We start from the raw sequence: 17,716 nt of genomic DNA on the forward strand, positions 1-17,716 counted from the left end.
TCTTACTAGGCCCAGTGACATTGAGAACACGCAAGTGCATGGGAAAGGGGGGGAGGGGAAAAGTGCATGGAAGTGGGAGAAGTGGAAAGTGCGAAGCAGAGGAGAAACAGATAAATAACAATACATAAATAATAAAGGCAACAAACAGTGGTAATGCAGCCAGCAATTTGCGAGTGCTAGGTTTAAGGCAGCAGACAAGGTAGGTCTGATAAGTGCAGGAAGAAAAAGGGGGGGCTGCATGGGTACAGATACAGACCCCAGTGCAAGGGGTGGCCCGGAGGCAGTGCGGGAGGGTGGCAGGATGAGCTGGTACCTGGGCCCGAAGGACAGAGGGTGGCCAGGTGCACAGTGCCAAGAGAGAACAGATCAGCAGGGGAGAGGGGGAGTGAAGCCAGAAGAAAAGAGTAAGGTCTTCAGGTGCTTCCGGAACCGGAGATGGTTCTCCTTAAGCTTTAGAGTGGCAGGGAGGCTGTTCCAGAGGGAAGCCCCAACCGAAGACAGAGATCTACCCCCGGCTCGTTTCTTAGAAAAACGACTAACCCTGAGGGAGTTGGAGGTAGAGGAGTGAAGAGCTTGATATGTTTAATATCAATATTAAACAAGGTGACTAAAAGGCAGGAGCCCTGAGGGACCCAATACATGAGCTCTACTGTGGAGGCTGACGCATCCTTGCTAAAACTCTTCCTGATCTGTCCAATAAAAATGATCAAATCCAGTCAGACGCCGATCTAGATAAAAATGCATCATTTGTATCTGTTGAACAGAGTAGCACAACTCACAAGATCAAAATCTGCAGAAAGATCTAATAATAAAAGCTATAAAACCTGCTCTCTATCCATATTAAATGACATACTTGCTTTTCAATCTAACAGTGCATATTCTGTGCTAGGACAGGCTCTATAGCCACATTGCCTGAGGCAAGAAGGTTATGCTCTTCCAAATGTGCCTGAAGGTGTGAATACGCAAGATGATCTACATTTTTAAAAGAAAGGTGAATAATGCCACTTTATTAATCAACCTAATCTTTCTCACTTCAGCCTTCCTCAAGGAATTGATTCCAAGTGGGGTAGTCACTTTATCAATGAAGTGATAACTAACGTGTGGGACATTTCAAGAATAATAGAGAGGAAACGAAACATCACCTTCAACCTGGAATCTCGTGTTAGAGAAATTTGGCAAGTCAATTTTGGATATTCTAAATAATTTTGTAGTGGATTCTTGACCCAATTAAGCCTTAATATTACCAGTTGATCCGATGGCTCGGCGATTTACTCCTACTTAAATTACCTTTTTGGAAAAACATGACTTGTAGAAAACAAGTATTACATCAGCATCTGTTATACTGAGCACTTGAACAGATGTTGATCATGGCCTCTCCACCTCATGAATATGTTGAACACCTTTGTAAAAAGCCCCAAATATGCTTTAACCTATGCCCTATGATATCTGTTGAAATCTACAGACACCATGGAGGCAAACTATGATCTCAGGAACTCAAAATGGGAATATGTACTAGGTGAAGTAGTGCAACTCAATAACTTCCAAAGGAACCATTCTTAGGAGCAGAAGATTCTATCTATTTGGAAAGAAGTCTGTGAAATTAGAGGTAAGATATTTCTGGCTTAACAAAGAATACTGAAAGAGGGTCACACACAGTAATGTTTGGTACACATTCACCAGCTTAAGACATATCATCCCTTTTCATTTCTCACATAACTAGGGGAATCATCTGAACTCATAGATGTCTCTAAAAAAAATACAGTCTGTGTTCGAACGATGTGTATCATAAGTAAGCCTGTCTAGTTTAAAGGACGGATGTTTCAGGATATTTGTAAAATTGATTGTATTAGGATGTAGAAAATGAATATATAAGTAAAATGGAGAGCAGAAAGTAAAAATATCACCTTTGTCAATGCCATATACGAAAAAGTATTTCCACTGTCTGTATTGGCAATATAAAAAAAATAATACTTCCAGCATGGCAGGCTAATCCTGGGTATGCATGTTGGATCAAAAGCCCCATCCCCAGAAGAACAGAAAAACAACAACCCCAGTGAAATGAAGATCAGTAAAAAGATCCGAAAGGCAAGGAGAAGTAGCGATGGGGATCTAAAATGAAACGCAGACCTTATCCCTAGTTTGACTGGAATTTATAACACAGATCAAATCCAATGCATCTCCCCCTAGAAACCTAAGCACAAGGGTATTTGTCAAGAATACTCAACTAAAATGTAAAACATTTAATTGAACAAGGTCTATTTTGAATGAATGTCCATGTTTATATCATGCAACATAATGTTAGACACAATAGGAATTTGCTATTGCAAGAAAATGTAATTCTAGTTTAATTATCTGCAAGGAGATAATAAACAGAATGTGTATTATACATAAAATAGATTGAGTTAAATTAGTTGGCAGGCCTCTATTTTATTAAATTGTGATTACCAGTGTGAATTACACAAGAACATGTTTTCTTTTAGATGTAAACTTTAAATGGTCAAATTAGCTTAAACTCTGATTAAACCTAAACTGTTTGGTTTATTCAGTCAAAGATGGCAATCATCACATTTCTGTGATACAGACCTCATTATTAATCAGTAACTAAATCATTATGATATACACCTATCTGTGCTCGCTGGAATGACATTGATGGATGCAGGGCCAGCTATAAAGGCAACTTCAGAGGAGCAGATGTGTACCCAAACATTTCACCTTCAGCTGACAGAGCAGGAAGTTCCTCTGTAACATGTGTATGTGTTCATCAAGGAGCCCACTGAAAGGGGTTTTTGTTTTGAAGGAAACCGATGTCATTGTGTCTCTGAGGAACCAAACAACATATATAATTCAAGATGCTGAATTATTCAGTAAACTGTGCCCCAAAGAAATATATTTAAAGAGACAAATAATGAAGTGCACTGTTGTCTCTACTGTTCTTTCCCTTTGTTTAACCCATACACCATTATCATATATGAATTCAATATAACAGCCACAGTCACATGCATATAAAACACTTACATTAAACTGTATGAATGATTAATACATGTTCATGTTTTAATAACAATGTCATGAATGTGGCAATTCAGACACTTTAAAAGTCTTTCTAAATTCAGAAATGTCTTGCTATTCTGAATATATGGGATTCCTTAATAATACAGGATAATACATGTCCATACAAGAACTTACTTCAAGGAGTTGGCAAACTGTAAATATGATAACCCAAAGAAGTTAGATAAATATGGAACAGCAAATTAAATCCCTGATAATAATTCAACATACAGTGGGGTAAACTTATCTACAATCTATATCAATAAATCAGTTATTTTTATTCGAACAATGTCTATAAAACATGTAACTTACAATCAGTTTCTAAAATGTATTAAACTTGAGGTATAAGATACAAGAATAATAAAATGCCAGAGAAGCGAAGAGAAGAGCAAATAAACACTGTGTCATTAAATGGGGACTAGATCGGTAAATTAAACTTTTGTGGAAGTATATTTAAAATAGAATGCCCTAAAATCTATAACTGCACAAGGACTATTAGTATCTGGCAGTAGCAAATTATTCATTAATGACTTGAAATTTTACAATAGGTAATTATATCTGGCCTTGGGAGCATGGTGTACAAACTGATTTACAGATTTTCAGGGATTGATCAATTTAATGAATGTGAAAACCATAGATCACATAAAAGAAAAAATTCTGAATAGAGTTCTATCCTCCTCAAAGTCAAATAGAAAGGAGGTTAGTTCCTCCAAATCATTTCCAAGAAAACAATGCACATTTAAATAACTAACATCTTTATTCGAAAAGCTGTTTATTCTTCCTTAAGCTGAATCCTAATGCCAATTATGGACAATTTGCTGCTCCATTTTCTATTTTGATTTCGCAATTTCAAGCATGTCTGATTCTTTAATAGATTAAGATATTTTGCCCTAGAATACAATCTTCTACTCTGAACCCAAGCCTTTAGAAGAAGTGTAACCAAATCAATCCTACAAAACAGTCTTTTCTCTATGTACAAGCGAAAACCCAATGGTGCTCAACATTTTAGGGTAGAATCAGCTTCAGAAAAAATTGTTTCAGTAAAATCAAAATGGGTTTGTAAATATTTTTTTAAGGAAGGTTTTGTCATTTTGAAAATCGAAAGTGATGATCATTTTTATGATTATTTTGGAGAGGATTGTTGTGTAGAATAGTCATTCAGATTTGCTTTATAGGTATGCATTTTTGTGCGCATTGTGAATGTAAATATTAACACGATAAGAGCTGGCAGGCTATGTTTCTGCAGACGAAATTGACTGTATTTATGCAGAATGTTACTGTTGTTGGTGACTTCCCTAGAACTGAATTTAGCAGGGAGGGGCACCTTTAATTTCTTCATTTATTATTTTAATAAAACATAATATTCATATTCTTTTCCCAGATTTTGGGCTTGAATTGCTTGTGCTAGATCCAGGATACTTCTCTGTGAAATTAATTCTTAGGGGGGGTTTGTTGTATTTGTGAAAATTACATTTTGATGAAACACTATTGATATTATAATCTGTAACCATTGTTCAAGCAGATGCTATCCATTCAGATCTCATAACAAAGACAACTTGAAAAAAAAGAATCAAATTGTTAGAAATGTTGATCTATTCAATAGATTGAAGTCATGCCATCTCCATGTCATACTGATTTGATGCACCCTTCTGTATCAATCTTTTCCACTTCCTGTCATTGAAAGGTTTGTGATATTTAGGTTTCCCTTCCCCTTTTCTTCTGTGATCTGTTGGTAAATTACAATACGTGTTTTCTGAACAACAAAAGGTTTTACCTAATCATATGCTGATCTTCCATGAGAAAGAAGAAATGTTTATGGGGAATAATTCTCCTATCCCTATAAAGTTTGAAGATAGGAGTAGGTGTGCGCAGAATAATGGAAAAGTCAAAGTAACCAATTTCGAAATATGCATCACAAAATATGTTATTTTATTGTCCAGAAAGATAGCTCAGGGGCAACTTGCTTGCCTTGAAAGCAAGACAGAACTGAACAGAATGGGTTTGACTCCAGTATCACACTTTGTGGCTGCGGAAAAGACAATGCAACCAGCAGTTGTTTTTTCAAAATTGTTTTTGTACATGAGAAGATCACAATTTCTTCTCAATAGTCACAGGCATACACACATATGTAGTATCAGTTGCAGATCTACATACCTCCTTAGACAAAGACTTCTTGTTCACATTATGCAGATTCAGGCAATTCCATCACATGGAGTGCTGTACCACCTGTAATACTCCACTAACAATGAGATATTGGATGGAGGATACTGTAAAGCAGTATTGCCTGTATCCCGCCGGTAATTCCGTCCGGATACCCGCAATACTGTAACCAGGGCCTATGTAAAGTTTAGTGCAAATTAATCTTATTGAAAATAAATATAACATCTGCCTTTTTATAGCACTTAATGATGGATCTTCCTCACTAATAAGCAATGTTAGTTTTTTGTTTATGTTTATTTGTTTTGGCGCACATGCACCTTTACAAATATATATTTACAAAACAAAGAAAATCACATTAAAACATGAGGGCTTTGACTAAGATTGTCCATTAACATTTATTGACACATACGAATAACATGAATCAAAGCAATATAAAAAAAAACAATCAAATATAAGCAATCAAGACAACATTGTTTCAAGATAATGCATGAAGATCAAATTGACAAATGCTTAAATTATAAGCAAATAAAGGGTTTGTCATTGATTAGCATATTTAAAAGAGAGTTCAGCAATCAAAGGTAATACAAATGGAAATACATTTGTGCAGTCGTCACCAATTCAATGGTGCTCTAGGATGATGGGTGTGCTGTTGCTATTTGCCTAGGAAGTGAGTGTTCAAAATATTCACTATTGAATAAAATTGCAATCCCTTTGAAGTCAAGGTGAATTTAAACCAGTGCCGCCTGCTCCACGTGAAACACATGAGACAGGAGAAGCTAATTATAGCAAATATTAGGTATTTTATATGGCACAGTATCAGTTTCTGGTAAAAACAGTTCTGGCGTACCTATTTTGAGCCATTGAAATAAACATGTGTCCAGCTAATTAACAATGAACATTCAATGAACATAGCAATTCTGTAGATTTACGAAAACCCATATGCCATAAAATACATCTTGTGAAATTACATCAAGTGCCCTGCAGAATAACCAAATAGAAAGAATGCATTCCTAAAATATATATTGTGTGGCCAACACGTGTCTGTGATTTAGTGCAGCCATATCACTCCTTTAATGGTATATAACTGGTGCCTGGAAACACTTTCTGCTGTAAAAGTGCCATCCGAATGTTCAATAAATATAACATTAATGTAAAGCTGTTGAACAAACTTACCACGTAACAGTATTGAATCAGTCAATGTTAATAGTCAGGCAGTGTATTGCGGTTGAAAATTTTTTCATCCTTCATTTGTTTTCCTCCCCTGCATTCCAGGAGTGGAAATCAGTGGTGATGTTTGTTTTTCTCCTTCTATATTCATGTTCCTGCTATAGTAGTAGTGCACTGATTGTGAAGGATTACCGTCCGGTGAGGGTACGATAGCCTGAGAGTTTTGCATTTTTAATAAACAATAATATTAATAATAATTTGCATTTATACATAAAGTGATGTGGGCAATTCATGAATGAAAGGGTGTTCTGCTGACAAGACAACCTGTGATAAAGCTTCATATAAAAGCATAATGCAGAAATCTGCCCTGCAGCATCAGTCTCCTGACAACTGCAGTACCTAGTCTCCAGTGACAGTGCACAGGTTCAAAGGTCACATGTGCAACAATGACAACTGCTGGGACCCGAAGGCAACACAGACAAAGGCTGCATTTAAAATCGGCCCTTTCAGTGTGGTTACAGGGCAAACGGTAACTCTTAGCACAAACCAAACCTATGTTTTCTGATAAGAGCACACAAATATGACATCTAATTGGTGTCATACAAGTGTTGACTCTGTGAGCCCAGGTCAGCTATGTGATGACTATAGGGATTCATGGCTAGCCTACCTGTCTCTACCTCATCAAGTGAGTGATAGAGCAGGATTCAGGTCTCCTTTGATTCTCTGGGAGGATGGGAAACACCTTCCCTCAAGCTCAGGTACTCTCACAGTGAGATCACCTGTCAAACATACTTAAAAGAGGCATACACATAACAATAGCCCACCTCACAGCAGGGTGTTGCAAACCAAAGGACCTATGAAGCTTTGGGTAGGGTTACCCTGTGACCCTGTGACCCTGTGGCCTTTTAACATTATAAGGAAGGGATCTCCCAATGCTTCTTTCATTATTTCCTGGACACCATTGAAGAGGACATTTCTGCAATACAGCTGGGAGTGCATTCCAAAGTCATCTGCCATAGAGGTGAAGACAGGTGCATCAAAGTCAGGGGAGAGATCAGTCCCCAAACCATCTACATTTAACATTGGTGGAGACTGCTGCTTGGACCAAGACCTGCCTCTCTGCATCCTGCACTGGAACTATGCTCCTCACTGTGTTAGAAAGAACCCCTGTAGGTGCATGCTAAGCTCCATGGACTTGGAGTAAAGAGTAACAAGGACTCAACGCATCCTAGGCAGCCTGTTGTGGGACTCAAATCATCCCGAGAAGCCAACAAAACCTGGTTTTCTTCTGCCACTTCAAACTATCCTTAAACTGATTCAACCATGTCTGTAGCCTTAAAACCACACATCTCCTGTGGTACTGCCTTTGGTACTCTTGTCGAACTTTAAACCTCTGCATGCAACCTATGAACCAGTTTGCCACTGCTACATACCAGCAGCACTCATTGCCACTTCAGCTCAAACAATAACTGACTACTGCAGAAGCCTTTGATCCCCTGCATTGTTGAAACATATGGAAATTCGCTTTGGCCCGGCAAGTACCTTGAATCAAACTGATGAAATTATTGTGTTATGACCTTACTCGACCCATTAGTACCCATCATCTTAAACTAGCTTGACCATCAAACCACTCCTGGTGGACTAATCCAACTACACAACTCAAACACTGCATTGAACCTCATTGAATTTCACTTCGGACCTGACTCAACGCCAGCTCATCATCTTGAGGAATGCTGTAGACTGCACTCAAACCTGATTTGACCTGCAAGGACAGCACCTAAAGCCAGGTCCAACATTGTAGAACCACCAAAGAACCAGGATAATTTACGTTTTAGAGGCCCTGTCCTCCTGGCCCTCCATGGAATGCCATGGTGACTGATAACCCCGGCTTTTCTACCCATCCCAACCAGGTCCTATCCTTTTAAGTGGGATTGTTGCAATTTCGTTCCTATTCACCACTGCTCCAGCACATAAAGGGCTATCACATATAGGTTCTAATTGTTCTGTGATAATATAACAGGGATATGTTTCTGTTAGTGTTTTTACTTCAGGTACATGATATGATATGATCGGTTATTTATAACGCGCTTAATACCCAGAGGTTTCTAAGTGTGGACGCAGGGATCGAACCTGTGCTGCTCCGTGTGGTCTTGCTTCCAAGGCGAGCACGTTGCTGCTGAACTATCCTCCCAAGACATACATAAATAAATCAAATTAATTAAAGTACAATTATTTTCATGTAACCTTGATTGGATATTCTTTTATTTTGGAGTCTATGTACTAGTGCTGTTCGGGTTGCTACAGTCATCACATCCAAACTGATCTTAAGACTATAGCCAGCCATCTGCCCACATTACCAAAAAAGGCAAGGGAGGTATATCTCTGGACTGTGCATGATTGTGATCACTGTTGGTTTGTAGCTGTGTTAGGACTGAGTGCGCGCTACTGGAGCATATAGAAGAGGTGAGGAACGGGGTTTAAGTCTAGAGTTGAGGCCGGGCTTCAGTATGTTGTTACTGTCAGGCTGAGTCGGAATTTTATTTTTTCATTGACCTTTTTTATTCTTACACTGGAGCATGCTCTGGGGAGGGGAACTAGCATCACGCCTCAATGAACAAATTACCATGTGACAACCAGAGAGAGGAAAGCACAGTTTGAAACAGGCCTCTTCTTTCTCCCTTTTTTCAGTGGTGCACTAATGAATGGAGCGGGTCATGCCGCTCTTCTGGGAATCACGCAAAATGGTGCCGGCTCAGCAGAGCTGGTGAGCATCAAACCTCAGAAGCCAGTAAAAGGATGGCCACTCTGGAACACAGCCTGGGATGGAGGCAATGCACGGCTGGACCGGTTGTTTCTCTTTTATTAGCTTTCCCTGAACAAACAAACTGTAGCAATCAGGAAAGGGTCATGGTCAAATCTACTGCAGGCCTTTAAAAACGTTGAACTGGCTGCCTGGGTGTCAGGCCCCTGAGGGAACACCTCCCTCAGTCACTATACTCAGATCTGTGTCTAACACACCTTGTGCTCGTTTAATAGGGGGCCAGATGATTGTAAATGACTGTCATCTCTGGTTTGACCAGTCATGCGTGGCATGTGCCTGGGGGTCCACAGTGCAGGGTACAGTCCATATACCATCACTGACAGCCCTATGCCAATGCGGAGCACAACTTCACTTTAAATATGGCTTTAAACGTTCTCTTTTTTTTCCTGGGATTTTATTTCTAAAGTTAACAGTCCATTAAAACTTGACATGTTCTAAAAACCGATTAAACACCCTGACATTACATTGGTTTCACGATTTACTTTGATGGCCACGCATGTTAATGAAATACTTATTTTGTTAAGTATACATGGCTTAATTCATCCCTCCAACAAAAGATCATCCTCCCAGAATCCAAAGATGTTATATTGGGTTTCAACTCCTCGCTGCTGCTCAAAACCACTGATCCGCCAGGATATAGTGACATTGAATGGAAGATGAGAGAGAGTGATATAATGTCCGATTTGCAGGCATTTATCATGACAGACCAAGTAATAAGGTGCGGTTTGAGAACGTGCCCCCAATTTTATTTTTTGTTTGTTTATAATGCACATAACACAAACATGCGTTCCGTTTCTAGGATTCATTCTAAGTGCGCATCCGGGATTCGACCCTATGTTGCTCTGCATGTTTTTGCTTCCAAGACCAGGGCGTTGCCTCTGTGCTATCCTCTGTTCACAATGATGGGTGATGATCTGACTTTGAGAAGCGTTTATGTAAGAGTATGGGCGTCACTTGTTGACACGTTGCACTGCTCACCTGGAACTTAATTTGGCGGTCGCTCATTGATCTTACATGCCAGTGGGATCTTCTGTCAGCCTCAAGAGGAAACACAGGGGTTGTGATAGTTTACAATCATAGATCCACGCGGTGTCTGTGAAGCAGGATCAGCTGCCTGACTGGTTGGTCCAGAATCCAGGTCTTTAGTAGTCTATTGTCCTTCTTATTGTGTTGATTCAGGATGTCAGGGACTTGCTGTCACCACTGATGTCACGTGGTTGAGATTGCACATAGTTCCCAGGATTACCTTTTTCCTCGTCAGACTCTTGGGAAGGTCCAATGCACTTCGCCGTTTTTCTGGGATTCTGAGCTCTAACCAGGCTTGTCCTGGCGCAGGCCTGAGGATATGATCGTCACTGAGCATTTGCTGTTCTCTGCAGGTGCTCTGCAGGCGCGCGTTGGACATGCCGCTAAGATCTCATGCAGTGCCTCCCAGTACACGCATTGCATGTTTTAGTTTGCTCCCAAACAACGCCGAGGTCTCAGCGTGAACCATAAGATCCTGGCCGTGCCCTCACCTGTAATGGTAATACCCGTGGCAAAGTACCCTGTGCAAGAAGAACAACAGGAGGTGGGCGGCACCACTTCCGCGTAGGTGCGTGCTCTGCGTTTTGAATGTGACCTTGGGGCACCCTGAGGCTTCGGTAACTAGATGCAAGTATCTGGGAATAACATGTCCAAACGAAAGGACGCCTCCTCTGAATATAAATATAAGTGAGAAAACAAGTCAACTGTAATTAAAAATAGCAGAACATTTAATTTGGGAATAAAAGAAACAAAAAAAAAAAATGAATCACTTTGGAATCCTGAGATGGGTATTTCTGATGGCTCATACTTTTAGTTAAGCGTTTATATTAAACAAGCGCCCAGATTTTCAAATGGGACAAGAGACTGCTACAGATGACCCTATATGTTTAATTTAAAACATAATTTGAGCTCTGTTTACTTTTGGAGTTATTTAGTGATGTACTAACTGCCTGATTTAACCAGTTATATATGATACTTTATGATAATATGTTCACTTATGTGTTCACAGTATGTATTTCAAGAAACGAAAGCAAAGGCATCCCCACATCTCTTATACATACGGCTAGTGTGTTAAGTGTTAGTATAGACGTGCTCTTTTCTGTTTAAAGCAACACATATCGTTTGGCCTGTTTATGTGTTCTTATTTTGCTTATAACGGGTAATGTGTCTGTTGAAGGTTTGCGCATTTCCCTTTGATTTACAGATGATTCCTGGTTTTCGATCCAGCCCTCCTTCCACTATTTGTATGCAAGTTATTTCACAGTATCTTTCAAATCAGATGCTGAACCCACGTGATTTTTCAACGTACGACATAACTCTTTTCTTTATAAGATCAGTGTGCCCCATCTCCTTTTCCTTCATGTAGGCAAGGGTTGTCGAACCCCAGGCTTCTAGCGTTTGAACCATGTCGGGTTTACAGGATATCCCTCATTAATATTCATGAGATAAATGTGCATACAATGTATGCATGTTGGTTATGATATGATATGATATGATATGATATGATGTGCCATTTATAACGCGCCTATACACACGTGTTTCAAAGCACGACGAGGCAAGGGAGGGGGAACCAAGGGAAGACAGAGAACAATCTTACTAGGCCAAGTGTCATTCAGGTCGCGCAAGTGCAAAGGAAGGGGGAGGGGGGAAAGTGCAGTGCATGGGATAATAGAAAAACAAGATAAATAAACGGCCAGCAGGTGGCAAGTGCAGGGGAGTGCAGAAAATAAGTGCTAGTGGGGGGACTGTCCACAGGTGCAAGGGTTGCCAGGGTGGCAGTGCAGGCGTGCAACTGGCAAGGCTAGGGCCCAAGATAAGATGGGTGGCCAGGTAACCAGTGCAGTTTCAGTAACAGCCAGGACTTTAGCAGGGGAGAGGGGGAGAGAAAACAGAAGCAAACAGGAGGGTTTTCAGGTGCTTCCGGAACCGCAGGTGGTTCTCCTCAAGTTTCAGGGAGGCAGGAAGGCTGTTCCAGAGGGAGGCCCCAACCGAAGAGAAGGATCTGCCACCAACTCATTGCTTGGAGAAGTGACTGACCCTGAGGGAGTTGGAGGCGGATGAGCGAAGAGCTTGACCTTATAACCCTCATGACATAAACCATAATCAATTAAATCCATAATTACTTGTACTTATGTTGCCGGCAAGTGTATTAATTAATTCTATGTATGATTATTACATTTGTGTCAGAAAGTAAAGAACACCAATCACAATTTGGAATTCCTCCATTTGTGGTGTGACTGAATGGTTGCTGTTATTCAATGCAATGCCTAGTTTGAGTCCCATTGGCCATAATTAATGGGCGGAGTCACTAATGGCACCCCACATTCATGAATCTGCATTTACAAGTTGGCCAGGTGAAATGCCCATAAACATATATATACACCACAGTCTTCTGTTTGACAGATTGACACATAGCTCTGGACTCCTATAGCCTCGGATTGTTTTAAGAAGAGTTGCCACCACTTTACACCAAAGGGCTACACTCTGGCAGCCAATTAGAGCTAGCACTCAAGGACATTGTCTTTAGAGGCAAAATATCCTCCAACACTAGAGCTACATCACAATAGTGCATAACAAGCCAAACCTCTTGAAGAGAGGGTCCCCAGAATGGCCCTCATGTCCCCTATGCGCATGTCAGCCCGAAGGACGAGAAACGACAGGTGCCAATCGCTGTTTGGCAAACTCACAGGTGGAGCAAAATATTTCACATATGGGAAAAGGTACTCTCTTAGACAACTGTTCAAACCCTATCCAGCTGATGTCTTCACAGATACAGGTGCCTCATCACTGGATCAGGTTGACTAATGATAATGTCCAGCCATGCTGACGTCATTACTGACAACACGACATACCAACGTTAGCCACAAAGTAAACTCGCATCCCTGCACGAAGGTATGCAGACACACACATGCACAAAGAACAAACATACATCGTTCTGTAGATAGAGGACAAATACATATACATATTGTCAGAGCTCTTTCCCTTTCACTAGCCAAAGGCAGAAACGCAAGAAAGCAAAGTCCACACGGAGCAAGCTTGCAACTCCTTTATTGCAACTAACCATATGGAGCTAAAGGTACGTATATGGAACCTGGAAGTGCTCGAATACTTCTAACCTCTGAAACAAAATATTACAATATATAGGGAAACCATAGAATGACTGTCATGAATTCATATGAAGCCAGAGGCCTAGAAATATCAGAGAAGTGATGCAGACTCCACAGCATGAAGCACAGAGCCAGTGCTCACGGCCAAGAAGGAGGGTGGGTGGAAACATTCCTAACTCCCAAGGCAGTTTGCCACCTGCAAAATACAGAATAAAATCCACACTCATTGCAGACTGAAAGGCTTGTTTTTGAGGTCCTCACCCACGTGACTCAGCAAAGCTGAACAATGGCCATTTTCCCATGAGAGGAGCCGTTCCTAGCAAAGCAGACAGAATTGATACATGCTTTGTTCACTGAATATTGCAACATGCAGGCACTCTCTCAGGATAGGGGGCTATATCAGTGGCAACAATGGGGATGCACAATCTTTCTCATTACCTTGCAAAGATACGCTCAGCGCTCTGAACATAACAGGGTCCCAGGCCTGTGGAGAAACGCTCCAGCCAATCAAGACGCTCTAATCCTGGGGTGGTGTGTGATGGTGCAAGGGCCAATGGTGGTCCTGCGACCCTGTAACAATGTAAAAGATAGTTTTTTATTTTATTTTCCAAACAGACAGGAAACATTAGAATCTCTGGCAATCACAGCTCCTGAGTCCGGGTCACTATCTTTGATCCCGTAGTGACGTCACAATCCCCAACCATCCCCAAACAACCTCAGAACCAAACCCATTGGCTAGTTCGGGTAGGAGCACCGATAGAGATCTCCTATATGTGTTATTCAATTGGTTTTCCCATGTCAGGTGGGCTCAGCTCAGGTTAACTCACCTAACATGGGAAGACCGATTGAATAACTACTCCCTAGTACACTGTAATCTTAATGCCCCTACTGGAACAGCTGATCAATGCACATTTAACAGGCACAAGTCTAGTTTTTAGATTTTCAATGAATATCCTGAAAGCTTTGCATGTTGGTCTTTACCTTGTAATATCGGGAGAATCAATATCTGCCTATCATATCAACTCTCCAATTATTGGAGCAGCCCTGATTCTAAAATCACTCAATCATGATTCCCCATCACCCCTCCTCATGCTGTCCCATTCAAATGTTACATCTTTATTCCAAAGGTGTTTGCTCAAAAATACTGGAAAAGATCCATCTCAAATGTGCCACCACCAAATGCAGGATAATAATGGATTAGACATATATCGCCTACTTCACTTTTGTAATTCCTCTAACATGTGCGTTTTGCTTCAACCAAAATAGGAGGGGTTCTAAACCAAGGAGGAATCCTAATGAATGAGGGGAGACAACCTTGCCTTGGGTGTCTAGCTAGGTTAAAATATGGGGCTTGGGATCGATTAACACAAATTTGTGTTTTTACGTCCATGCACAGGACCTTAACTACAATACTGAAGATGGTGCCCATATGGAACGCACGAAGAGCAGGAGGGCCCAGGACATTCAGTTGAAAGAACTTCTCTGTATGTAGGGCCAACAGCCGCCGGTAAACATGGCCCTTCACCTGTCACATGAAAAAGTGACATACTTGCGGCATTATCAGTAAATAGACTACTCCAACATCGCCCCATTTCAGATAACGCAGACCAGGAATGACCACCACCAATCTGTTAGCAACAGTGCTTCCTTAAATCTTGCAGTTATAATTGCACTCATTAAACTGTGGGTGGAGACTTGTGAGGTTTCCTTTCCAGGCTTAGGGATGAACATGGGTGCATCCATTAGAGAACCCATTCCTATAGACCCTCGCCAGAATGGCAAAAAGAGTGAATGTAGCTGCAGTAAATGTGTTCCATCATAGGACATGTAGCACTTGGCAGCCATGCAATGTTGGCCTTGCACTTTCCCTGACGTTGTAGTCCTATGCTAATCTCATCTTCAGTGATAGGTTCCTTTGTGATACTGTTAAGACTGCAGGTGATCTGTACATGCCAATGAAATCCTCACTTATGTCCTGTGCTCGGAATACCTGATCTGTATAGAATTCCTTGTGAAATGTAACTCTATTGCAAGGTCTTCTCTCTTAGCAACAGTTGTTCCATCACCACAGGCTGCGAAAGTGACCTGTTTCTTACTTACCCTCACTTCCCAAATGCCTGCCAAAGGCTTGCCCACTTTATGAGTACCAAACAGCCTTCTCTAGTGTTCATCTCTCACCACGGTCATCTTGCTTTTTCAGCATGGAGATCAATGTGTATCTTTGTTGTAGGACCACCCATTGGAGTGAGTTGAATTTTGAGGCGTCAATCTTTCCACCTTGAACCAAGCGATTCAGTTACACTTATTATTATTATTATTATTATTATTATTATTATTATTATTATTATTATTAGTATTATTATTATTATTATTATTATTATTATTATTATTATTATTATTATTATTGCAGGTCATTAAACCACCACAAATATTGCCTATACTAGATAGATTTGGGCATTGGATCTGAAAGATGATCATGCACACATTCATCCTCTAAATGGATAGCCTTTCATTTGGCCACAAAGTCACAACATTAAACACATGTACATTTTGATCTGGTACCTCGATTGGTTGTAGTCATGGGTTTGAGATGAACTGGACAAAACCCCCAGTAGTAATCGATCCTGAACTGTGCAAACCTGGTGTGGTATGAAGTATGCAACTTTATAGCACGAAATGGCGGTCCCCATGGATGAAGTCCTTTAATTAGACAATCGATGGTAGACTGCAAGTTGGGTGACATATTCATCCTCTTTGAGGTTGCCTCTTGTAATGGGTTTATATATAGATTCATTTCTCCCCCAATAATGATTGGTTCATAGCAGATCTATACATTTCCTGTCTTGACTCACTTTAATATCAACGTCAGCCACTCATATATCTAAGTTGGCAATTTCAGCCTGAATAATTCCAGTATTAGTACTTGTAATTGTAGCTTTCTCTAAGCTATGTTTAAGAGTGACTTGGTCTAAGGCTTTAGGCCTGCGAGAGTAGTGGGAGAGAGACATCTGCCTGATGTTTTGCAAAAGGTGTCACTTTGGGATCTTTATGTGATGCCATTGTTCCCTTGAATGTAATGAGTTTTGAGATTACGGCTTTCTGAGGCAGATACATGGGGGGATATCTTTATCCATTGCAGGTGCTTCCCTCTGGAACAGCATCCCTGCCCCTCTCTGTCGTGAGTCGGATTTCCTTAAATTCCAGAAAATCATCAAGACTTTCCTCTACGCCTTCACATTCTCTCTCCCTCTCCCCTGCTAACCACCTCTTTCTGCTCTATCACTCTCTTCCGCTACTTCTTCTAAATTTTGCTGACTGGTTGCCTGGTGTACCTTCAGAGTCTCACAGGTTCTAAGCCACCCTAGCCAGTCTCCTGCACTAACGTCCAGGCCTTGCACTTGCCACAGCACTACTGCACCTCGGTTACAACCCATGAGAGTGGTATCTCTCTGCACTTTACCCATGTTTTGATGGGACAGGGAGCACATCGTCCCTATTGCCCCCCCCAGCACTTCCTGTTCTGTGCACCTGCATGATCTGAATGTACCATGCCTAGTAGGATTGTTTTGTCTTGTCTTCCTTATGTCATCCCCTCCTATGCATGTTTGCGCTTTGAAGCAATCAATCAATATCCCACTTTGGAGTTTGCCAAGGCATGGCACCTGGGTGAAGCGCTGTCTGGAGTTACTAGTTTAGGGAGGGATACATCGTTGAAGGTGGTGTAGGCATTTTTGGTCTGCCAGATCAGTAGCATGAGTCACAGTTTATGATATTTTTCCCAATTGCCACTGGCTCAGCTACATTCACGGGATTTGGATCACTGAGTTCAATTACACATTGAAGTTACAGATGGAAGCAACTTATTAAAACCACCTGAGCCTGGAGTGAGAGGAGCCAAGAAGTGCAACTGCATCAGAAGTAGTCACTAGGGCTTGTAGGAAGTAAAGACAGTCCAGTAATTGAAAATCCACTACATTTGGTGAAAAAAGTATTAAGGAGAGCAATGAGATGCCGTTTATAATTCGTGAGAAACACAGTTGTGACGTATATTTGCACTATTGCACAGAATAAAAAAGATTAGAAGAATTGGCGGGAGGAAGTTGTAACAGTGTGCAGCACCTAACCAATACAGACACCATATTTCAAGATAAGTAGGAGCCAGCTTGCCCCGGAAGAAATTACTAATAATGGATTTTTATTTGTAGAGAGGAATGAAACATGTAGGGTGAATATGGTATGCAGTTAAGATTAAGAATTAGAATCTTGTGGAGAGTGAAGGCCAATTTGAGCTTATTGAATTGCACTTTATATTGAAAATGCTAGCCCTTTCCTTTAGCACAAAGTTGGTTCTGAGGAACTGATGACCGCTTTTTATATCAATAATTGCACT

The sequence above is a fragment of the Ambystoma mexicanum genome, chromosome 6p, assembly GCF_040938575.1.
Source record: "Ambystoma mexicanum isolate Mex_15411 chromosome 6p, UKY_AmexF1_1, whole genome shotgun sequence".
Lineage (NCBI taxonomy): Eukaryota > Metazoa > Chordata > Amphibia > Caudata > Ambystomatidae > Ambystoma > Ambystoma mexicanum.